Raw genomic sequence first — 25,482 nt, 5'->3', positions numbered from 1 at the left:
TCTTAATAAAGATGTAAATGATACTATCTCACAGAACACTTACAGTCTTTGTGGAGTCCATACTAAATTTGAAAAATTATACAGTATTTAATTCCAACTCTAACATCAGAAATATGACAGTTCACAATTCAAAATATTAAATTTAACACTTGTTTAGAAACTTTCATTACTTTCACGATTTTTTTTCCCTCACCCCTCTATCCACAGGGTAGATAACACAACATACAAGGCAGAGCAACGGACTGGCAACCTGAATGTTAGCCCTGAGTCATCTTTGTCGGCTCTCTTTCCAAAGGTAAAAAGCAATGGGAATAATAAGATACGTGGGGAATAAAGGATTATAGCTGGAACCAGATTAACCATAAGTTGTTAACTTTAAAGGAGAGTGATGGATACATGGAAATTCACTTCATCATTTCATCAAACTGCTCTATGCTGTAATATGCTTAAATGTTTCCTAATCAAAAGAGTTACGAGGAAAAACATGAGAGAAGACTCACGGGTCACCAAAGTCTCTCATACCTCACGTATCTTTTCACAAACACGACGATGGACAAACACAAGTGGAGATAATAAATCTTGCTTAATTTTTTACTTTTTTAATGGCAGAAATAACCAGGTACTCGTCTTCAACAGACTCTGGCCCACAGCTTGATAAAATGTGTGCACAGCTGACTCACTTCAGACATAAATGCCTGGGCATATTTGCAAGTATAATCATTGAACCGGCCTTTCAGGATAGAAACCTAGATTAAAAATAAATACTGTATATATAATTGTGTAAGTTCAAACAGAGAAAGGTATTTTTTTGTTTTGCTTAAGGTTCCATAAAAATGTCTACTTCCTCAAATAACTTAAAACATATACACATTTATGTTATATTCATTATATTTTATTTTGTACCATTTTTTACGTAGTCCAACAGAGTACAATAGCCTCGAATACTGTGAAACTGTACATTTCATAATGGATGACAGGCACATAATGCTGAACATCTGACACCGAACTGAATATCTGACATCGAACTGAAATGGAAAATATGATTGTGACACTAGTACACAGAAAATCCCATTCTAAAAATATCAGTATGACAATCTATTTGTCAAAATAATAGAATTCAAGACAAATTTGCCTCCATTAGTAACTTTTATTTAAACAACCTCTCATTTATGTCTTTTTACATGTACAAAGTTTTACAAATAAATACAATTCATAAATTATTATTATAGATGACTAGATGATAGCTATGCTATATAAACAATGACATTGTTTCATATAAAACACTGAAGAGCATTTTTATCACAGAAGCCATCATATGCAAAGATTCTGTCCAATTTAAATTAGCCATAAGTAAACTAAGCATATAACCAACCAAATTAGCAGTCTGGCTAACTCTAATTTCTATTTGCCTATTATTGTGATTTTTATTTTTAATACTTCACGTGTACATGCTATTCAATTTTTTAAGTGTTTCCGAAGAGCCTCCAACTTGGAAGAAGGTAGGGTGGACTTCAAGAATTTAATTTTGAAAGTGTATCAATCTGCTCAATTCCTTAGTTTTGGTCAATACATCTCTCTCTCTCTCTCTCCATATATATATATACATATATATCAGGGAAGGTCATATAAAAATGATAAAAGGAGGCAAAGAGAAACACAAAAAGTGCTGTGTGAGGACAGATGTAAAAATTAGGACTCTTTAATACAAAAGGAAGGCCAGCAGCTATCAAAGTATCAATATTACAAATATACAAAGCCACATTTGAAGACATACCCAAAACTTCCTTCTTTCAGGTCTTTGTTCAAATCTTACCTTACCTGCAAGGTGTTCTTAATCATTCTATTTAAAATTACAACCTTCTCCACCCCCATCATTTACATATCATTTACACTCTCTACCCCCCTGCTTCTTACATGTTTTTTCCATAGCATTGACAACCATCTATTATACATACTCATTTATTTTCTCTCTCCCTCATCCCCAATTGTTTGAATATGAGTTCCTTCAAGGGCAGAGGCCCTTGAAGAATGATCAGTTTGATTCATTCCTGTATCCTTCACAGCAGTTCACTTCTTAGCCCCGACTTTATGTGCCAATATTTGCTCAAGAATTGAATGAAATAATTTTTAAAAAGTGAAATGAGCATGTATATTAAAACTTACAGAAATTGAAGAGCACTCCTTAAGTCTGAAAAGAGGTTAAGATGGCTTCACAAATGGCACTAAATTCAGCAACTCATCATCTCGAGAGATGGTATACAATGAAAACACACTGATTAAAATGAGGGCTGGGTAGAATCATGAATGACAACTCTTCTTTTTTTTTAAAAAAAAGGTTTTTTAGGGTAAAGTCTCTGTAGTAGACATAAAGGCAGATATTCATACCTTTGCATAGTACAACCCTAATTAAACTATCACAAATGCAAACATGGATCTCATTACCATAGTAATTCCATTCTGATACTACCTGCCTTGATACTGATACTGGCATTCTGATACCGGCTGCCTTGGTGTAACCCTGGAACTCAAGTCCAGATCCTTTACTTTTGACATCCCAGCAGGCACAGGAAAGTTAGGCAGCAGAAGGAAAAACCCAAGAGGTTCAGAATATTCAAAGTAGTCCCCCAAAGCAAGGTTCCCATAATGCCCCACATCTCTCCTATATTAAGGAATTCCTGCACCCTGTCACAACTAGAAAATAGAAATAAGGTATAGAATCCTAAAAGGCATTCCCCAACTTCTGAAAGTAAAATATTAGTCTTGTTGGATACTAAGAAAATCCAAACAAGTCTGGAATTATATCTGCATATAGGTAAGTGAGTCTAGCATTTCATATATAGAGAAATTTATACATAAAAATACAGAATGAGGTGACAAAATGTCATTTGAAAACAAGAAAAAGACCTGGATTAAGGTCAGCCCAATCCACTGCCAGCTACATGATCCTCTATTTGAAGAAATATCCAAAATTCATGAATTCAAGCCATTGAATTCATTTTGGAAAAAAAAAAAGGAAGTAAATAAATCCAATGGAAATAATAACAATAAAATTGCATTGCTTGAAAGGTCATTGTAAAATCAGAACTAGACAAAATTTTTAAACAGTTAAATGTGTTTTCTAGACTTTGATCAGAGATTAGAAATCAGCAATCTGAAGCTTAAACAACTATTCATTGTTTCTACTAGAAAAAGACACTGGGTCTCACGCTGAGTTCAAAAATCTTGATTATGGAGTCTTCTGTCCTCAGTAAGCTTACAAACAATTTAGAAAGATTAAGCATTTACAATTGAACAAACAAAAATCTAAATCACAATTTCCAATTAGCAGAGATAATAAGAAATTACTAGAAATCAACCCATCAAGTTAGGGACCACTCAAATTTCAGAAGAGATTAATTTACGTAGGGTAGAAAACACATTCTAAGTAGAATAAAGGATGAGAACCAAGTTTTAGAGAAAAGAAATGACAAGGCAGAATTCAGGAGACCATACAGGATAATAGCAATTGCCATTTATTAAATACTTATGTGTCAGACACAGTGCTATTTTGATTATGTCATATACTGTAATCTTTGAAACAATCTTTTCAGGTTGATTTTATTAATCCTGTTTCACAGAATGCAAGTAATCTGCCTAACATTAAACTGCTAGTCAGTAGCAGAGCTAGAATTCACACCCAGGGTTGTTCATTTTGAATTTCATGTTCTTAACCAATACATAATACAGTTGTCCCTCCATAACCATGGGGAATTGGTTCCAGGACCCCCATCTTAAAAAAGGGTGCCCAACTCTCTTTCATATAAAATAGCATAGTATTTGTGTATAGCCTGTACACATCCTCCTGTGTATACTTTAAATCATCTCTAGATTATAATTCCTAATACAATGTAAGTGCTATATAAACAGTTGTTATACTGGATTCACTTTTTTTATTGTTGTGTTGTTATTTATTTTCTTTTTTCAAGTGTTTCCCATCCTCAGCTGGTTGAATTCACAAATGCAGATCCCACAGATAACGAAATGTAGACTGGTCAGAAAAGGGGAAGTACAGAGAAGAGTCATGAAATGCAAGTTTGAAAATGGACATGAGACTGTAAGCTTCCTGACAGCAAGGACTGTGGTTGTTCTGTGGGACACTGTGAAAAAAAATATTTCTTAAATGACTCTGATGAAGAAGCAATGAGGAATCCTGAAAAGATTCTGACAGACGGAAACATAAAACTCTGAGCTATTTCTAAAAATTCCAAAAAAACCTTCTTTTTTAGAGGATTCTATTAATTCGAATTTAAAAGTTAAGTAAAAATGTATCTAGATTACAAATTCATAAGACATTAAGACCACATTCCATATTTGAGTTTCCTTCTCTGTACATCCAACAAATATAGCAGTCTAGTATTTAGTTACTCTGGTAACTCAATCTCTATATTCAAACCTCAATTTAAGACTTGCAAGTATTTAGCACTTTCTATTCATTTGAATTACACTTTCAATATTTGTATTTTCCATTCTAATTTATGAGTCAGTATATATGTCGATATATCAGAAATACAGTTCAATCTAAAAGTATATCATTTAGATCTCTCCATTAAAAATAATTTCATTAACAGGAAAGCAAAATGAATGTAATGCATTACATTCTGACTCTCTCAATTCATCTGAAACAGCAGCATTAAATTTTTTAAAATGATAAAGAATAAAAATGAGGAACTTCTAGGCAAAAAATGCAAGAGTTAACTAATATTTCATCATACTTTTGTTTATTACATCTCCCTTTTTATTGAAGGTGAGGTTAAATCCAAAGGGAACAGTTATACAAGAAGGTTTATCTGTGGGGATTTACACCTTGTTAAAAGCAAATGACAAGTGGTTTTCCCCCACAGGAAACATACTCCTGTTTTATATAAATGCATCCTTTCAGATTTGTTACCACAAATGAGGCTGCAGAGAGCATCAGGTTACATTGGGAAGTTCGGTTGTCATAGTCTTGGTTTCTCTTAAATGGACTGTTTCAAATAATTAACAGAGTTAGGGCTCAAACTGTTCATCTTTAGCACAATACCGAAACTAAATTCAAGCCTGAGCTCACTGATTTACTTCTAATTGTAAAACACAGACACACACACACACACACACAGAGAGACAGAGAGGAGAAACAATTAGACAAAATCTTGGTAATTACAATTCCTGCCACAGTCCCATACTATTAAAAAGTAAACACCATAACCTTCCAAAAACTCAGGTTAAGAAAATAAAAAATCAGATAATAGCATAGTTGCTGGTATTGCGTCTGGTTGCTATGGAATAAAGGGCAGTTCGTTCATATATTCCTTCTGTTCGTTCACTGCTACTTAAGAGTGCTGCCACACTTTTAAAGCCCAGCTGAGCAAGTCTCAGCTTGTTCCACCTATATCAGCTGCCAGTATTTTACTTTTGTTCCACAAGAGAGTGACCTACAAGAACAAACATTTCCATTTTTAAAATTCATAATTAAATGAATTTTTACAAAAATTCTTAAAATAATTAAAAGCACCTTTATCCTCATCAAAAAAGTAAAGACATGCATACTAGGACTGAAAATTATTTACACTAATACACTGATTATGACATACACCATTAATTCCCAATAAGAGGAAATACAAATAATAGGAATTAAATATATAATATTTTTCTTTTTAAAAAAACCTAACAAGTATGGCATTTCTCTTTAACATAAAGCCTACTTATGGTTTGGAAAACATTTTTAAATTTTATTTCTATGTCACTCTAAAATAAAATAATCCACATACCAAAAATTATAGTTGGAAATAATTAAAACAATATTTATGCAAATTTTGAATGCAGATTTATAAAACTTGCTTTTTCTAGAAAAAATATGGAGCTCAAAATTATAGATAAACAGGTATTTTAAACACTAAAGGCAGTACATTTGAGTTGTTTGCCTTTAAAAAAAAGCTTTGTATTAGCCCTAAGAACATTCGTCGAGGAGTGTGGAGGCTGGAGTTCGACAGTCCTAATTCTGATGTTCTATGTCATTGTACAAGTCACTTACCCTCAGTTTTCTTACCTGTAAAATAAGTGGGGAGGAGGAAGGAGGGGTTCAACTTGATAACTTCCCAAGTCCATTCCAACTAAAAAAATCTGACTCAAATAAAACATTCTAATTATGTCTCTACTGAAATCCTATATATTTGGGCCATTTGGAAACAAGTGTAACTCTAGTGAGAGACCTTTTCACCTCTCTAATCTGCTGTAGTCCCACCGCTGTCTCTCTTGGTCTGCTGTGCAGGGCCAGACACAGTAAAGGGACAGAGGAATATAAGGAATATAAGGACAGAGGAATATAAGTAAGTAGAGATAGGAAGAAAGGCTGAAGTTGGCCACTGAGAAAGAAAGATACTCATCATAGGGGATTTGAGGTTCCAGACACAAAAGCTTAGCTGCTATGCAAACAGGGTCAGTTTATAAAATACAGATCATTTCTTGCCAAAAAAAAAAAAAAAAGGCAACAAACAAAACTCTCCTTTAAATGTGAAGAGACAGTGTTCTTCCAAATTAGAGCATTAAGTTATTGGGGAGTTACTCAAGCATAGAATATGTGGATCAATATTATTATTCCCACACTGAAAATGGCTGATTTTTAAAATTATATCCTATAACACAAATGTAGTAGTGGTCAAATTTAAAACTAAACAACTTTGAAACACTAGAATAAAAATGCCTGTGCTTTCATTGATACTAAACAGAATGTAAAATAATAAAAAGCCAAATAAAATTATACTTTGATTTTAAGTACAAGGTATCTAATAGAAAGCAAAGAAAAAGTTACTATAAATGTTGAAATTGATATTGCATTAAATGCATAAGGAAATCTATAAATATTTCTGAAATTAACATATACATTCTATAATCTTTTGTTTTGCAGGATTCCATTTATGTTTTATTCACATATTGTTTGGCTCATTAAACTTTATACTGGTGTTTTCTTCATACACTGTATCTTCTATCTACTTTTGAAAAGTATAAAAATCTAACAGGCAGAATTAGGTAATGAAGACGTTTCCTAATGTCAGATAGAATTATATATAACCCTTTGAGAAAAGAAAGAGTAGTTTAGTTCTGAAATAAGATCATTTAATTAGTATATCACTTTGGTTATTTGTGTATCACTTTACTATTCAGTTTGTCTAGTTACCCTGTATAGAAACATTTTTAAAGACGGCCTCAAAATATATTAAGTCATACACAATTCCACTGAACCCTCTGGATCATAAGGAAGTTTAGCAATTAAAGTTATTATATAAATAAAAAATGCAAGCTTATTTAATGTACTATATTTACCTCTTCATATCTTAATCACTGAATTAGGTTCAAAGAAGGAAACATCAGCTTTTAAAAAGATTTACGTATACATTTTGTGTTGTTTACTAAAATGCCATTAGTCACTACTTGTTATACATACTAGTCTGCTCACTACAGAATAGTTTCATGTAATAATAATATTATTACATGAATAATGATTTTTTTTGGCTATAGATTTTACTATTGTAAAATAAACTTCTTTCATACCAGTCTGGCCTCAGTCAAATAAAAAAACTCAGAGAAGTAACTTCCTCACTCTCTGAAGATACTAAATCACAAAATATTAAAACTGCTGTGAGTGATATCATAAACTATCAGTACATTAACTCTTGGATGTCTCTTCCTTTTATGTTCTATTACAAACAAACTGAGTAGCAAACTTTGAAGGAAATATTCCAGAAGAAGCGGAAGATAATTCTCTTCCCTCATCAACTTACAAAATGACTCAACTGTTTACTCAAATCTACCCACAAACAAAGTTAAAAGAATGGTAGACAAAAGATAACCCCATTTCACCCTTGGAGAGTTAGTCTTCAACACAGGTTTCTTCAAATGCGGGTTACTGTCCCTGGACTTTCTCCCTTTCTTAATGATGGGTCAGGATTCAAGTAAAGGAGCCTTCAATTCAATTACTGAACAAAAGATATGACTGGAAACCAAGAACAAACTTCCTGATTTAGAAATGCTGTGCTTGTAGGGTGACTACAGTCAACAGTAATTTATTGTACACTTTAAAATAACAAAAAGTATAATTAGAATGTGTGTAACACAAGGAAATAGTAAATGCTTAAGGTGATAGATACCCCATTTACCCTTATGTGACTACTATACTTTGTATGCATGTATCAAAATATCTCATGTACCCCATAAATATGTATCATTACCATGTACCCATAAAAATGAAAATAATAAATAAGAGAAACGCTGTGCTAAGAGAAAAAACAAGATCATTTTTAAATATTTTCTTTTAAACATAAGCATTTTTTCAAGTATACATTGAATCTGTTCTTAGCGTGAGATTTAAGTATTTTCAAAGCAACACAAAGTAAAGAATGATTCAAGGTTATTTCAATAAACAAATACCTCAAATTATACAGCTTTAGAGCAACAGAAGGTACTAATTTGTTAAATCCGTGTAATGGGCATATGGGAGCTTACCAGACTACTCCAATATAAGTTTTAAATGTTCCAAAATATAAAATGTTTTAGGAATATATACACTTATGGGACACAGTTTTTTTAGTATATACTTACTTTACAAATGTAGGCTGCTTTAGATATCAGATAAACTAATCAGATATCTCAACTGGATATACTAATTTTGTGTATTTTATATATTGATATATTACCTTGTAAAAATAAGTACAAGAAAACTCTGATGCAACATCTCAATTTAATTTCTATATACAATGTCTAGAAATAGCCAAACCTCATACAATACTAGTCAAAGATCCCAGCGCCTTGTTAGAATAATTTCCAGCAAACAAACAAAAAAAACCACAAATACGGCACTCAAAAAGAGGCTAGGTACAATCTTTTTCCTCAGGTCCTCCCATTAGGTAAAAATCACAGTAAAGATTTTAAAAAGAAATTGTTCATTCAACAAATTATCTCATCATTCATATTGTGATTTTTCCATCTTACCTTAATTTATCTTTATTTACAAATTCTCTACTAATTTCATTCAACTCCACTTTTCAGTATCTCTTCCTACCCTTTTTTATCTTTCTTGATCCCCAAACATCGTACGTCCTTTTTGTAACACTCTACAATTCGAAACCTTAAAAAATATGTCCACATAGCTGAGAATATGCAGTTTTGTATCTAATAACCCATTTCCCTCATTACTTTATGCTCGTTAAAACTCAATGGAAATCTAAGTCATTTCAGGATTCCTAAATTAATCAAAATAATACTGCACTAAATATACATTGATATAAATCCTTTAATTCCTCATTCAAAATTAAAGCTGAAGGACAAAATAAAAAACCAAAAGCTTAGAGACTAATTTATCCAATTATCTTAGGTCTCTGCTAGAATGTTTTTGAATCAAATACTAGAAATGTCATCAGTAATGACCGCGGTATTATTATTAGATACGCAGAATATGGTGAACTGGGATTCATATTTAGTCCCTGAAATGATACTTCTTTTTCTCTACATTGTACTAGTCACTGTTCATACTCCAGTTTTTCAAATTATATGATCCTGCTCTTCATTTTCTACCCCATTCCTTCAGATTAAGGTGCTGTTCTGGGCATGGGGTGCCATCTATTGGCATTCTTTCTAAGGTTTATAATCCAAAAGGTAAACTGGAACTTCCAAAGCTCCCAGATAATGTACATTTAGGAAATTCCAGGCAGCAATGAAAATTAACAAAAACACATTTTAATAGAGAGGTTTACATTATTCAATAAAGAAGTCTTTACCTTAAAGTTTATCACAGGCAATAGGACTGGAAGTGAGTGTTGCATCAGGATCGCTACAATTACCTCCTCTCACAAATTACTCTGATCTGTATCTCCAGTCCATGGTCATTTGCATTTCTATCAACCCCCAAAAATGCTCAAGCAAACTTAACTCAATCAAAATATTAAAATAAATCTCTTTCCAAGTTCCAAGATAAAAGAATCCCACCTCACTTCCAAGACACAAGGCACTCAAATCTTTGCTGAAATATAAACCCGCAACTATTATACAGCTCTACTCATTCAATATTATTTAAAAGGTTTTACATTTCAAAACTCCGCAGACTTCTAAAAATAAGGAGATCAAATGTTGATCCAACAGCACAATATCTTAACTTCCTATAATTGGAATGAATTACAATTTTTGTCTTTAACTACAATTTAATTCAATTTCAACATTCATTGTCTTTATTAACTAAAAGTAGCCTCTAAAAATCATCATATAGTGTGAGACACTATTAAAAATTGCTCACAAAACCACACGAAGGTCATTCAAAGAATTTCATCAAACAGTTCCCCTAATTTTCTTTGCCTCAAGAAAATAGCGCTGAGGTGGAAATACTAAATGTTCCTAATGATCCTCCAAGAGACGGATAATGCACATCAGTGCACAAAAACAGTATGGATAGTTCTACAACATCAAGCAAAATGTAAACTAAAATGACTTTCTAAATATCTATATACACACACACACAAAACACATTATTTAAGTTAAACTCCATTTTTCTTAATATATCTACTACACTCTAATTGAAAAGCAATTTTTTTTTTTAACAAAGTTGTGTTTTGTTTTGTTTGAGACAGGGTTTCCCTCTGTTGCCCAGGTTCTGGGTTCACTACAGCCTCCACCTTGAGGGCTAAAGCAATCCACCCACCTCAGTCCAGAGGGGGTGGTACTACAGGCAGGCACTATTGCACCTCGCTAATTTTTTAATTTTTTGTAGAAACAGGGTCTCACTATGTTGCCCACACTAGTCTTGAACTCCTGAGCTCAAGGGATTCTCCCACCTCGGCCTCCCAACGTGCTGGGATTACAAGTGTGAGCTAAACAAAGTATTTTAAAATGCTCTTAAGACACATGCAATATAATCACTTTATAAAACAAAGAATCTAAGTTTATGGGTTTGCATGTTATGTACTGATTTTTCATGTTGGGTTTTCAACATGGCACATCAAAATACATATTACAGTTTTAAAGTTGTAAAGGTGATTTTCATATTACTTATACAATAGCTTTTGATATTTTTTATTAATGACCCTTAAACTGACACTTTATCAAAATTCATCTCTGAGACTGTCATCAGATACAATCAGATGCCAATAAGCAAATGCCTGATGTGACAGGCTTTGCTCTTTGGTTATTTAAAATAGCATAAATAGTATCAGGGGAAAACTAAATTCTAATGCAAAAATATATATCCACAAAACCATTTATCCAAAGCAAAACATAAAGAGGTAGATTTAAGGAATCACTGCTGTTAATCTTGTTTATGAACTAGATTTTCTCAAGTCTTTTTTTTTTAATTCCTACCTTTCTAAAATTTGTGCATGACTAAATCAAAATTCTGGTTCCTTAAAAAAGAAAGATATTATTTTACATCTACTAATTTACTAATGGATAGATATACACAGATATATTGAGTCTTTAGAAAAAAGGAATCACTAACAAAATTAAACAGAATGCCCATCTTCACAAAAATAGCTGTACTCTGCACACTATTACAATAGATAAGAAATCTGGAAGAAATACTGGATTACCTAAGTCTTCTGTTTCCCAACTCCCCATGCCCCCTAAGTCCCATCTCAAGCCCCCACACCCACCAGAACTTAATGGTCCAGGAAAATTAACCGGGGAAAATATGTAATGCACTGATGTCTAACAATAGAAACAGGATATGATTTCTAAATGTATCTGTTTTTCTTGCCCTTCTACAGCAACCTCTCCTATTCCTCCACAACTAAAACATGGAAGACACTTAACTGACAAGCAAAGAATCTCTAAAATGGTTTTGCACATTAAAGTAAACTATGCTGACTGAGACTGAAGGGGAGATATATTTTGAAGATGAAAGTTATACTGAAGTACATAAATGCTATTAGGCATGCAAATCTGAATGTAGTCCAGAAACTTGAATGTGTTATATTAATCAGTAAAAAAGCATGCAAAAATAAATTTTTTAAAGCAACAACAATTACAATCTAAGCTTTAATATACTCCCCTATTAGGCTGGTAAAAGAGTTGAGATACAGCAGAATATATGACTTATCCTGAATAAATGTAAAAATGCTTCCTCTCCTAGCCTGCTATGTTCTAAAATCTTGGTAAGTCTACAAACCAAAGTAGTATTAAAGTAAAAATGTATTTAAATTTAAGAAAATGTATACTTCTTAAAGAACTATTTTTCTCTACCAAAGCTTAATTAAAAGAACGCTTATCCAAATATAAACAATATTAAGAGAAAGTAAAGCAGCAATTATTACCGATGGAAAAATATGAGACTAGTGTGGAGGATGGCAATGCTTTCCAGACCAGGGACATCAAAGTAGTCCAAAGGCTCTCAGAGCTTGTCTAGGCCTTGACAGGATTTTTAGCACTTCTTAAAAACCCGTTGAATAGCTTCAATAATTGGGGAAGAAACGTCTTAAAAATGAGATCAACAGAAACCTAAATTAATTTTTATTCTGATGAGAGAGTGCGCATGCGCTCGCTCGCTTCACTCTCTCTCGCTCTCTCTCTCTCTGTTAAATTGCCTATCCACATACTTGGGAAATTATGTCCTGTTTTAAATATCTCATTGGTGAGCAACAGACAGGAGGAGCCCCAAATGTCAGACACTTGTCTGGCACACATACATAGAGAAGCTGGCTCCGGCAGGAACTCAAGCTGTGAGACTCAGCTAATTCCTATGTGGGTGAGAAAATGAGGGCAGTTGGCCACCACTCTCTACAGAAGCCATTGAAATGGTGGAACCTTCTGAGATTTTGCTATAGGTATGGCCATTATGCTAGTACCAGGCTGTGGGTTTTCTTTCTTTCTTGTTCTTATCAGAAGAAACAATAAGCAAACACCCTGTTAGCCTTTGAGAACATGAGTAAGGGAAATGCCAATTCCTGGCTCCATGTCATTGGCATGTTTCCCTTTTCCCAGTGTCAATCTTGCTACAGAATCATAGACTGGAAAGGGCTTTAGAGATCCCACAGCCCTACTGTTTCGTTTTACAGATGGAGAGGCTGAGGCCTATTAAGTGACTACACTAAGGCTTTACAGTTAGAAATAGAGTGAGAACCTTTATTTTCTCTTTAACCTCCTTTGGCTAGCATTTTTGAAGTCCTTTATATCTTGGCCTGGTCACTCGTCCTTTCTCCTTTTATCATCTTTCATTTTATCTGTCTCCTCTTACCAACTAACACACTATCACTTTGAGGACAGCTGCCTCACTCTCAACTCCTATTACCCAATACCTCATTTTTGCCTAAACAGGAATTACCAAGAACCTCCAGAAATCTAGACCAAGCACTGTAAAGTAAAGGCAAGCAGTAGTAACTGGGTATTACTGCTTCTAATAAAAGTGAGAAAGAAGAATCCAGGAATTAAAAGTCAACAATGGCAGGCATTTGTGCAAACACAATATTTATGGACTAGAGATTTAACCCTAAGGTACTTAGCCAGAGGCCAGCACATAGCCAGGACTAAGAAGGGAGCCTTATGAATCAAAACCACACTCAGATTACACAGTTAGTGGAACAAGGTTATATATTTGTCCAAGAGGACAGTCAGATGAGTAGAAATTGTAAGACAGTAACAGACTATTGGAAATGGTAAGAATAACCATACAGTCATGCACCACATAATGTTTCTGTCAACAACAAACCACATCCCACAACATAATGGAGCTCAAAAATTCCTCTAGCTCAGTGGCATCATAACCAACTAAACATCTTAACACAATGCATTACCTTTTCTATGTTTAGATATGTTCAGATATACAAATACTTATTACTGAGATACAACTGCCTACAGTATGCACTCCAGTAACATGCTATGCAGGTTTATAGACAAGAACAATATGCTATACTATACAGCGTAGGCATGTAGCAGGATATACGATCTAGGTTTGTGTTAGGTACACTCTATGATGTTCACACAATGATGAAATCACCTAACTATGTAATTCCCAGAACATATCCACTTCATTAAGCAATGTATGACTGCATAACCTGACCATCCAAATCACATTTCCTAACGTTTTCCCAAAAGTTCCTTTTAAATGTGTGTCAAATTTACTGGCAAAAGGAAGCTGAGGAGGTGGCTAAGCTAAGAGTCAGTCTAATTGATACGCTGGGGCTAATTATCTACAAAAATAATGCAAAAGGGGTCACATAACTAAACACTTAACGGGAGTGGGGAGAAGGTGAAATGAGTGACACAAACATCTGTACAATATACAATGCTTTGGCAAAAAAGAAAAGACATATAGTATCAGGTAAAATTTCAACTGAAATATATAAATCAAATTTCCAGTTTGAGAAAGATTAGGACTATTTATAGATCACTCTAAAATGAGAAAATTATTTCATTCCAATGAAAATGCTCAGGAAAAATATAGAAATAAAGGAAATTACTGAATAGCAACTTTAACAATTAAGCAGCCAACTTGAAAATGCTACTTAAACATCTTTAATATCCAATGAAAGGAAGCCACAGGTGACATATTTCCTCTATGATTTCATATTATACATTACACTAAACAATGTTCCAAGGTTACTTTACAACTGAAGATTGGTATTGACAAATTATGCCAAAATTACTTATTGCTGTAGGTACACAAGTAGTGACCTCACACATTTTTCTACCCTTCGTAAAGTAATAATTCTAAGCAATGTATTATAAAAATGTAGAATAATTCCTTGATAAACTCATCTTTATGCAACTGACTAGACTATTTATCATTATTAAACATTACTGACTGCATTCGGTATAAAGTTTATAAACAGGGCTCAGACTGTTTTAAAGTAATTCGTGTCTAACATGAAAATAAAAATATAAGTGGGTCAATGAACTGAACAATGACAGTATAACAGATAATGAAATATTACATCATTAGATCTTAATCTAAAATCCTTTGACCAGGAGAGTTATGCAAACCTAGTAAAAGCAGCCCATTATAAGGCTGCAGAATAAAACTAAGACATAACTTTGGGCTAGCATTCTATTAATTCAGTGTGATAAGACTGGTTATCAAATGATAATCTAAGCCTGTGATTGGCAGCTTGTCTGTGCTTTATTTTTTAAAGTGGAGGAAAAGGAATAATTATTATTTAACGAGTATAGATTGGTAAGCAAAGTCTTTCAAAACTTTTTGGGCTCATTAAAAAAGGAATGGTCAAAGGATTCTTAGGTAGCAAAAAGATTAGAATAGGTATTTTCTCAGCCTTCCCTAATAATAAAGCCAACACGTATTGAACACATATTGTGTCAAATACTGAGCAAAGTACATTACATAAATTATCTCCTTTAATCCTCACAAAACCCCATAAGGCAGGCAAGATTGATCCTATTTTTCAAATGAGAAAACTGAGGTTAAGTGAAGGTAATAATTTGTCCAAAGTCACACAGCTAATGAGATTATCTGAAATCTGACTCCAAAGCCTGTTCTTCACCAGTATACTTATTCTATCCAACTATTTAAAGAACAAAACCTATTTATACCTATTTATTGATACTCTAAATACATTTCAATTTTTAACTGATTTGTTTTTACTAAGAACACTCTGCATTTGATATGAAATAAAAACTACAAAAATAAAGATTTTTTAAGCAATATAACTTGTCATAAAATACACTTTCAAAAATCTAGCCTGCAACAAAACAAGACCTTGTCTCCACAAAAAAAAAAAAAAAAAAAAATTGAAATGTTTTATATTTTAAAATGATGGCAATAGCCTGTAGTCCTAGCTATTTAGGAGGCTGAAGTAGGAGGACCACTTGAGCCCAGGAGATCGAGGCTGCAGTGAGCTATGACTATGCCACTGCACTCCAGCCTGAGTGACAGAGCAAGACCCTGTTTCAAAAAAGGAAAAATCTTGCTGGCAAAAACTAACTGGTAAACTGAGGACTATATTTTTAAACAAAAATACCTAACCTATTTTAGCAAGACCAGTATTTAAACATAGTGTTACTTTATTAAATGTTTTGGATTCTTTGAGGCAGTCCAACACACATGAACTACTATGCCTTGTAAGGTTACTTTATAAAAATATCACAATTAATTATAGTAAAATGTATAATAGTACAGATAAATCCATTATCAAGATTTAAAAGTTTATATGCTGTTACTATGTCTTTCTAAGCTTACTTAAGAAAGATATTACTGTTTCAGTATGTCTTTTAGAGTATATATTGCTGTGAAAAGAGAATCGATGATACAAGCAGCAGCCCAAGATTGGACTCTGGTTCTCCTGAAAATCTCTCACTGAACAAATAAAATACAAAAAGCAATATAAGATCACTCCCAGTTTAAAAGTATGTGGCACACAGTAAGGCAGAGAATCTAAAAGTTTTCAGATAAACAGCCAAATTAAACAATCAAACCAGCCTATTCCAACAGCGTGAAGTAGGGATTGCATTCGTTTCTGTTTTTGGTTTTTTGAGACAGGGTCTTGATCTGTCACCCAGCCTGAAGTGCAGTAGTATGATCACAGCTCTGTGTAACCTTAAACTCCTGGGCTAAACAAATCTCTCACCTCAGCCTCCTGAGTAGCTTGGACTACAGGCATACACCACCAAGCCTGGCTAATTTTATTTTTTCTTTTTTTGTAGAAATGAAATCTTGCGGCCTTGTTGCCCAGGCTGCTCTTGAACTCATAGCCTCAGGTGATCCTTCTGCCTCAGCTCCAAAGTTCTGGGATTCTAAACGTGAAGCATATACCCAGCCAGAGTTATCCAGATAATGTTAATACTATTTTATTATGAATTAGCCTGATAATCACTATTGCCATTTATTTTTCCAGTGCCATTTATTTTTCCAGTGCAGTTTTTTTTAAAGATTATACAATAAAAAGTATATATCACTAACTATGCCATGTAAAAGTGTTATAAGAATGTACAATTATTGATATATGCTATCCATATGAAATTTAAGAAGTATAAAGCCACATATCACCAAATAGTATGATTCTCAGGGTAACCTAAGTTTTGAAATAAAGATTAAAATATCTGCATAAGATAATCAACATGATGCCCATAGGACTAATGCTGACATTCAGACAGTGCCAAAGATACCAATCTTTATATTGTTATATGTTGCGGTAATATGTATTAGTACAAGAAGATAGGTTTTGATGTAAAAGTGCCAATTAAGATAGTATGTTAAACTCCATAAAAATAAGCCTATTATATGCTTCAATGCATATATAATTAAAAAATTTTTCTTTAAATAAAAGTTCTAGTGAGTTCACATTTTTAGTGATAATAATCTCATGTTGCAAACAGCACAGCACCCTCTGGTGCATCTGTTATAAGAAATATAAAATTCCCACAGAAAAGGACAGAATTATACAGTAAATGTGAACCTTAGAAATCGATAGGTTGATAGTTTTTTATTTACTGTAGTACATATTTTTGAACATTAATACTTAAAAATATTATCATTTTAAAAGATCACTATAAACTTTATAGCAGTAAATGAAGTCAGGAAAACGCTTAGTCTGAAAATATTTAACCAATAAAAACAACACCTATTTCCAACATATAAAAAATGCTGTCAAAAAATTATTTCAGTGAAGGACGACAAAAGTTAACTTGTCATGTTAACCAAATTTCACTTTATTCAAATTGGCCCTGGGGTTTGATTTGGGTGTGTAAAATGTTCCTGTGTACTTTTTCTGGATTCGAAGGGAATTTACCATTATTTATAAGAATTGATAAGTGTTTTGTGAAAGAATCTGCAAGTTCTACAACTTAAAAATAGAATAATATTCAGAAATAAAACTTACGTTAAATTATGAATCTTTAGTAGTTCAAAACTTATACTTTATTTTAAAAAAAACTTTCCTAGGAAAATAATTAACTCTAAAAGTAGATTTTACTAACAACAAAAGCAAAGGATGCCACCTGCTTTAGACAGCCCTTTTGTCAACCACTGGAAGTCCCAATACAATGCAGTAAAAAATGAAAGTGACACCTGTTTAAAGCAGCCATCTGTCCCTAACAAGCTAGATTTAGTCAAATCCACTTAATCTTGGATTTCCAAAATATGGGAACACTATATAACTGAATAGAGAGGAATTTAAAGCATAACTTTGTGATGGCCACTGGGAATATATACCAAAGAGTTAAAGGCAAATTATTCAGTTATGAAAACTGTTTTTAAAGTAACTGAGCTCAAATAGAGGATTTTTAGCCAATGGTTCAGCATAAAAACAAAATAATCAGGAGCCTCACCAAAATGTTAAAGTTTACTTCTTCCCTATTCTCATTTCTTGTAACACATTCTCACTATGAATACTACAAACAAAGTAACATTCCTATTAGTGTTCTGGAAAAGTGTGTGTGTGTGTGTGTAACTCTTGCCACGTATCTTCTGCTATGCCCACCCATTTAAACACAAACACACACACAGATATACCCACACTTTAAAATCTGAAAACCAAAAATCATTATATTCTACCTGCTAATTTCTTCAGCTGGAGAATACCAACACAGTATCAACTTTCTCAAGAAATGAAAAATGTTACCAAAAAGTAATATATATTATCATTTAAACGATGCATAAAATCCAACTTGCTTTTAAGATTCATTCATTTTTTAATTGCTATTTTTAATGGTAAAAAAAATTACCATAATAAATTTGTTTAGGGTAAAATACACTGTTCCGGGTTAAAGCATATTAAGCTTATAAACTATAACCTTTTATTTGAGTACCAAAGTAGAGTACAAGACTATTTGAGTACTGGAGGAATAATACAAAAAAACTAAGCATCACTACAACATTTAATGAAAACATTGTGAAACGATGCAAAATTTCTAGAAATTCATTAGTTTGCCATATATGTGTATATGTATGATGCCTACACCATTTAATATAATTCACAGGCAAAACAAACCAAAAAGACTGAGGCATTATGACATATATTGAATCACAGATATTTAACTATTCAAAACAAGTTACAAGTGACTTCTGCTTAATAGTTTTAGTTCAAAAGCATGATCACTTTTACAAATTTCTATTAGTATAAAAACTGAAAACACAAGAAATCGTAATATAGTCCCTTCTATGAAAAATATTAAGAAAGAATAAAGTAAAAGCTAATTATCTACCCTTGGGTTTAATTTTTAAATTTACCATTTCTTAGTGTTCCTGATTATTAAAGGAATTCCATAGCAGCTCTAATAGCAATTTTATTCCACATATATGCTTCAAAAAATGGAAAGGTAATGAAATTCAATTTAAGTTCTGCTCTCAAATCAACTTGTGAATGAAAATCTAAATTACAGAAAACCTGAGCTATACATGAGTGAAATGCCTCAAAAAAGTTCTCAGACACTGTAAATAATAAACCCTAACATTCTAGCATATAATTTACTTAACTGAAAACCTATCATGTAAATGGCATAAGGTCTGAAACTGTCTCAAGACAGCAAAACTCCTATTAACTTCAGAGAGTTTATAGGACCCAGGAGCTTCACCATCCAAAAATGTTCAGGCATTTGACACTCAATCTGAACAAAAAAAAGTACAAGTTAGTATTAGAGATTTGCATGGAACCCAGTTTGGGGAGGGAAGGAATAATTATAAAGAATTCTGAGTGCTCTAAGAAAGACTTCTTTCAGAACAAAATATCATCTTCATTTAAAATAGCAATCGCAAGGAAATGAATTGAAAAAGTTTTTTTTTAAATCCCAACTCTTAGTTTACAAAATATTAGCCTTAATAGCATTATAATTACCTACCCTGCTCATTGACAATCTCAAGAATAATTAGTACTGTCACCTTATTCACAAGCTGCTGTCAGTTAAATCAATATATGTTTGCTGTTAGAAGACTATTTGAATAAGCATTTTAAAACTGTAAATTAAAAACTTCAATATGTGCAACTATAATAGTACGTTATATTTGTTTTAGCACACATTCATTTTCAAAACTATTGATAAATCTATTAACTAAAAGTTAAGCTGAAAAAAATGAACAAATTTAGGGGATCTGTAAAACTGGGTTAACGCTAACCACGAACCTACTACATAACGACTAATAAGTATTCAAATCTACAGAGAAATATAATTTTTAAAAGAAATACTTAAAAAGGAAAAAGTTCTCTCTCCTGAGCAGGTTCAAGTCACTGTCCAAAGAAAATCAAAAAGTAAATAAAAAGAATATGTTAAGTACAAACATGCCTAGATCTTAACCACAAAGAAAGTGAAATATACACACGTTTCAAGTTGAGAAGCTTCATACATTCTTTATGAACTTGACTTCAATTTCAACTCTCAAAGGAAAATGAACAGAGCAGATTAAAAAAAAAAACTCTTAAAGTACCATAACTGTCACAAATAACACTGTGAACTGAGTTCTCACAAAGCTTCCTTGTGTCCCTTCCCTGTTCATCACAAAGTCTCATAACCACAATGAAAATTGTTAACACTCTACTGCGGAGAAGGAGGATCATCAAAGTGAAACGGAACCTCACTACTACCCCTCCCACCTCCACATGAAGGATAAAGCACTGTCAATAACTACTAACCCAAGTATCACAGATGCCGTGCATCCGGTTTAAATCACAAGCACACACACACACACACCAAAGAAGAGAGAGGAGACAGACTTTAAAAAAGAAAAATCTCTTTCCCAGTACAGCAAAGAGAGCCCAACGAAGAGGCCCCAGGTTTCCATGTGTGTGCAAGGGGTGTGGGGGGGTGGGGGAGAAGAAAGAGGGGGAGGGAAGAGTGCTGAATGGATATTAAGACTGTTTGCCGCACAAAGAAAACACAGTTTTACAAAGAAAAAGGAAAACCGTGAAGCTGATGATGGTGAAAGAAGAGCAGCCCATTCAGCACCAGGCAAAGAGGGGCAAAAATGAAGGGAATAGGCGGTAGGAAAAGTTCACCAACGTACGAGGATAAAAATAATAAAACCCATAACAAGGCCCCACAAGTGAACAACAACAACAACAAAACACCACCTCTTGGGTCCCCCCCTGCACACTGTTGTCTATTTCGGCTTTGAAAGAAGCAGGAAACAAGCAGCGTTGGAAAAGAAGAAAATTAAAGAAAGAACAAATTCTTATCTCTTCACCTGACCCTCCTCCTCATACCAGACCTAAGGAAAAGATCCGGCATCCGCATCGGAAAACTGTGGCTCCCTCTCCCGCTCGGCTCGCAGCCCCCCAGTCTCCCGCTCCATCCCTGAAGTGCAGCAGGCGCAGGGCCGGGGCCGGCGGGCGGCGCGGCGCCCACACCCCCGACCAGCCGCGGCGCGCAGGGTCCATTGTAAACAAGCCCGGGGAACAGAGTCCCTCGGCGGCGGCGCCGCAGCGGCAGCCCCCGTGTCAGGAGTGAGACCCCTGCACAGCCACACTCGGCTCGCACACACGAACACACACACGCACGGACACACGCGTTCACACGCAGCCACACGCTCCCACACACATGTAGAGACCGAAGAATATTCACCTTGGCTGTGGATTATTGTGGTGTTGTTGGTGGGTGATGGAGATGGTGGTGGTGGGGAGGAGGAGGAGGAAGAGGAGGAGGAGGAGGAGAGGAGTAGTTGTTGTTGATGGGTAACAGTCGCCAGGACTACGGTGACTATGGCGCTTGATTCACAAGGCAACGGTTGCTATAACTCACAAAAGAGAGAGAGAGAGGGAGAGAGAGCGAGAGGGAGAGGGAGACACTCGCACGGGGAGGGGTGGGGGAGGGAAGAGGGGAGGAGGCGGGCCCGGCCAAGCCGCCGGAAGGGGAGGGAGCAGCGCTGTGACTGACGGTCCCCAAAGCCGGGCGGGGTGGCGGGGTGGCGGGGCACGAGGCCGGGATTCCAACACAGGACTCCGAAGAGGTGCGCCTATGCTTGGTTGGGGCTGAGGTCACCAAGAGTCCTTTCAGAGGGACGTTACTACACGCGCTGGCGAAGCCCAGAAGAATTTAGAGTCGCGGTGCGAGGATTATTATCTGTGAAACGAGGGCTGCCTTTCCGAGCAGCCAGCTTTGTGCAGAGACGTCCCGGAGCCACGAGAGAGTAACGGCTAACCCGAGGGAGGGGGTGGCGAGGGTGATTCCAGGCACTTTGTGGAGAGACGAGCTATGGCTAAGGAAGAATCCACTTTGAAGAGCAACCCCCGCCCCTGCCCGATACGTTACTTCCGGGGCGGGGCGGGCAGAGGGGCCCGGATGTGCCGCCGTTTTTTTTTCTTTTCTGAGGCGCCGGCGGTGCTCCTAGTCGCATCAGGCTGCTGGCTTTTCGCTTTCCTGGACGCTTCAGAGCTCCGCGGCCTGCGCTGGACTGGAGGGTCCGCGTCACTCTCGCCCTCCTGCTTTCCGCGCTCTGACCCACTCCCGCCTCCTGAGGGCACGACTTGGAGGAGCGCGGGCGGCGGGGCGTGAGCGAGCAGCCTCTGCCGCCATCTTAGAGAAGGCGAGCGTGGGGTGCGCGTGGGCGCGAGGCGGTCTCCCGCGGTCCCGCCGCAGAGTGGCGCGGAAAGGTGAGGTCCAAGCGTGTCCGGCCCTCACTCCAGAACGAAAAGGCGAGGTCATCACTCCCTGCTTACAGGGCTGGGAGTAAGTTCCTGTAGAGAGCAAGAAATTGCCCTGCCCGTAGGCTGAGAAAACGTATTTGGCGAGTCCCCTCGACGGAGGACGTAGAGGGGCGGGGTAATTTACACCTGCCTGCGACACCATCCTGTTAGTTTCTAGTTCTGTTAGTTTAAGCCCTTACGTGCTCATCCCTCTTTAAAGACTGAACCGGGGCTTGAGCTCAAGCCTGGATCCTGTTACCTACCTTGCCCTCAGCCCCACTTACTCAGCCTACTGTAGTTAGTTGAGGGTCTTGCTGTTTCCGGCTGAACTGAGATAGACGAATGGCTTCCGTCTGCGTTGAATGTTAACACAACCTGCCATCTCAAACACCCGTTGATAAGGCACAGCCTCTAATGCCTCATGGTTCGAACAGACTCCTCCAGTTCTCTGCAGACTCGAGTCCAGCAGGCACATGCCCCCAGGCCCTGCCTATTCCCAAAATCTCCCAACATTTGCCACTAAGCTGCTTATCCAAGACAATGACATATTGGAAGTAGAGCCTTAGGAAGTCAGTTCTCCTCTTGAGGCTTAATTTTTGCACCTGCAAATAAGGGATTTGGGCCGGCATGAGTTCACCAGCGCTAAAATAATACTGAGCTCATTCTGTGTCCCAGAACTGGTGCGAAGTGTTTTACGTACATTATCTCATGTAATCCCAACAACACCAGTGCTAGGTAATATTCGCATTTGAGGAAAAACAGGCACAGAGTCCTAGAAGTCCGTGGTTTTAGTTTATGGCTGCGTGCCATGGAATACAAGGTTACCGTGTTTTGGGAACCAGCTACTTTGGGTACATTTTAAAAAGTAATATTGTTGCCTTTGATAATCTCATGAGTTAGAGATGTTCTTACAATAATAATGTATTGCAGTAGTGAACAGTGGGGAGCCTAGTGCTAAAGCTAAAAGGTTTCCTGACCCACTGTGGTAGTAAGGGTTTCTAGTCAGACAAATGACTGTGGTGACCAATGTGGGTCCCATTGTACATGCAGATGGGAAATGTATATATTCCAGCTTTATGAAAACTGGTAGTCTTTATGAATATTCACTTTATTACATTTACTGATAAAGTCTTCATTCCTATAATGGTGTGTAGGGCTTTATGCTCACACTACATGGCTCTCTGAATCGCTTTGTTTTTTAAGTTCCATTGTCTGTTACAGTTTGCCTGTCCCTTCTTTCATTGTCAGCTGTTGCTTTTTACTGCTGTCAGTGAACGTAGTTCTATTATCCTCACCACCCTTTTAATTTACTACTCTTAATCTACAGGCAAGAAAACCACATAGTGAAGCTTGTGCAAAACTGTATCTCAAGAGTATAAATAGTTACTTTGAGGGACTATTAAAAAATAAGTGCAACCCTTGTGCTAGAACATTATAAAATTAGTTTTAAGCTGCCTAATTTTTTTTTTTTTTTTTAATGCCTTACAGGTTTGGTCTTTTCCAGAGTTAGGAATAGATACATTTCCTGAAGTTAATTCTTGAAAATTTAGAATTTAAAATATTTTCCCATGTTTTAGGATACTTGATGATGATACAATTATAGCCATATTGAGGTTAATATTTGAAATGTTCAGTGTTACTGCCTGATAGGGTTTGGCTTTGTGTTCCCACCCAGCTCTCATGTCAAATTGTAATCTGCATGTGTTGAAGGAGGGGCCCCGTGGGAGATGATTGGGTCCTGGGGGCAGTTTCTGATGGTTTAGCACCATCCCACTAGTGCTGGTTCATGAATGAGTTCTCAAGAGATCTGGTTGTTTAAAAGTATTTATCACTACACCTCTCTCACCTGCCACAATATGAAGAAAGTCCTTGTACCCTTCACCTTCCGCCATGATCGAAAGTTTCCCTGAGGCCTCCCAGTCATGCTTACTCCTAAGCCTGCAGAACTGTGAGTCAGGTAAACCTCTTTTCTTCATAAATTACCCAGTCTCAGGTAGTTCTTTATAGCAGTGTGAAAACATACAAATACACCACCACACTGAATCAAATAACCAAGATACCAATTCAGGCTATAGAATCAGAAATACAGATTTTACATGCATGTATTGTTTAATACTGTTAATTAGTTACAAAAGAACCCAGAAACCTTTTAACCCATGGTCATTGCTTGTAGGATTTTTTTTAACGAATTTTTAAAGCTGCATAGATGCATCTTCACATATGATACATGTATGTTTCAGAAATAAATTATTTGCTAAGAAGTCACAGAAAAGACCCAGTACTGGACCACCCTAACATCACCTATTAGTACAAAACACACTGTGTGATCGATAAAAAAGGTGCATAACCAAGCTAAAGTGGGGCATAATTCCTGACTATAAAATGTTCAGCATTATCTATTAATTTAGAATGTTGTGTTTTAACTTTGGATTCTTTTCTTTCTCTCCGATCAGAATGATTGGAAGAGACATGGAATAACACATTTGTATCTGAACTACGTGAAGAGAAATCTGAAGCCCTGATTATATATATATAGATTATGCATTTCGTAAGTTACTTTTAACACATTCGTAGTGGTACATTTTCTTTTCTGTATTATCTATTAGGGTGTTTTTGCCTATTCATATCCACTGCATATTCAAGGACTTAGTAAGTGTTTTCATTGTTAATACTTTAAAAAAGAAAGGATGCATATGAAAAGATAAAATACTGCTATGTGATAGGCTTGTTTCTGAAAAATATCAGAGTTTTGAAAAGTAATATAGTCTGTGGCACCTTATTGTTGAATTTGTGGTGAATATTTTTATAAGAGAGAAATCACACCTGTTTTAAATTTTTTCATTTGATTATATCCTATTTTCTTCAATTGAGAGAGAGATGTAGAGTCTTGGATTCTCTTATATAAAATGTATTGTTTCATTTCTAC

The 25,482-nt window shown here is 35.6% G+C and overlaps 1 protein-coding gene across 3 annotated transcripts in view; it reads right to left on the bottom strand.

Annotated features, from left to right (window-relative positions):
• The window catches only part of RFX3 (regulatory factor X, 3 (influences HLA class II expression)), a 303,708-nt gene extending 281,964 nt beyond the window's left edge, over window positions 1–21,744 (bottom strand). For 2 of the 3 annotated variants that reach the window (XM_011937352.1, XM_011937351.1), the window contains exon 1: window positions 21,496–21,744. The gene's annotated coding sequence lies outside the window, so the exon portion shown is untranslated. Of the gene's footprint in view, window positions 1–21,142; window positions 21,241–21,495 lie in introns of those variants that run through there. The other variant, XM_011937353.1, reaches the window with a different exon arrangement.
• Between the last annotated feature and the right edge of the window lie 3,738 nt (window positions 21,745–25,482).

This window comes from Colobus angolensis, unplaced genomic scaffold (assembly GCF_000951035.1).
Source record: "Colobus angolensis palliatus isolate OR3802 unplaced genomic scaffold, Cang.pa_1.0 Scaffold162, whole genome shotgun sequence".
NCBI classification, from domain to species: Eukaryota; Metazoa; Chordata; class Mammalia; order Primates; family Cercopithecidae; genus Colobus; species Colobus angolensis.
The sequence above is the reverse complement of the archived record's forward strand: the minus strand, read 5'-3'. Positions and strand labels throughout refer to the sequence as shown.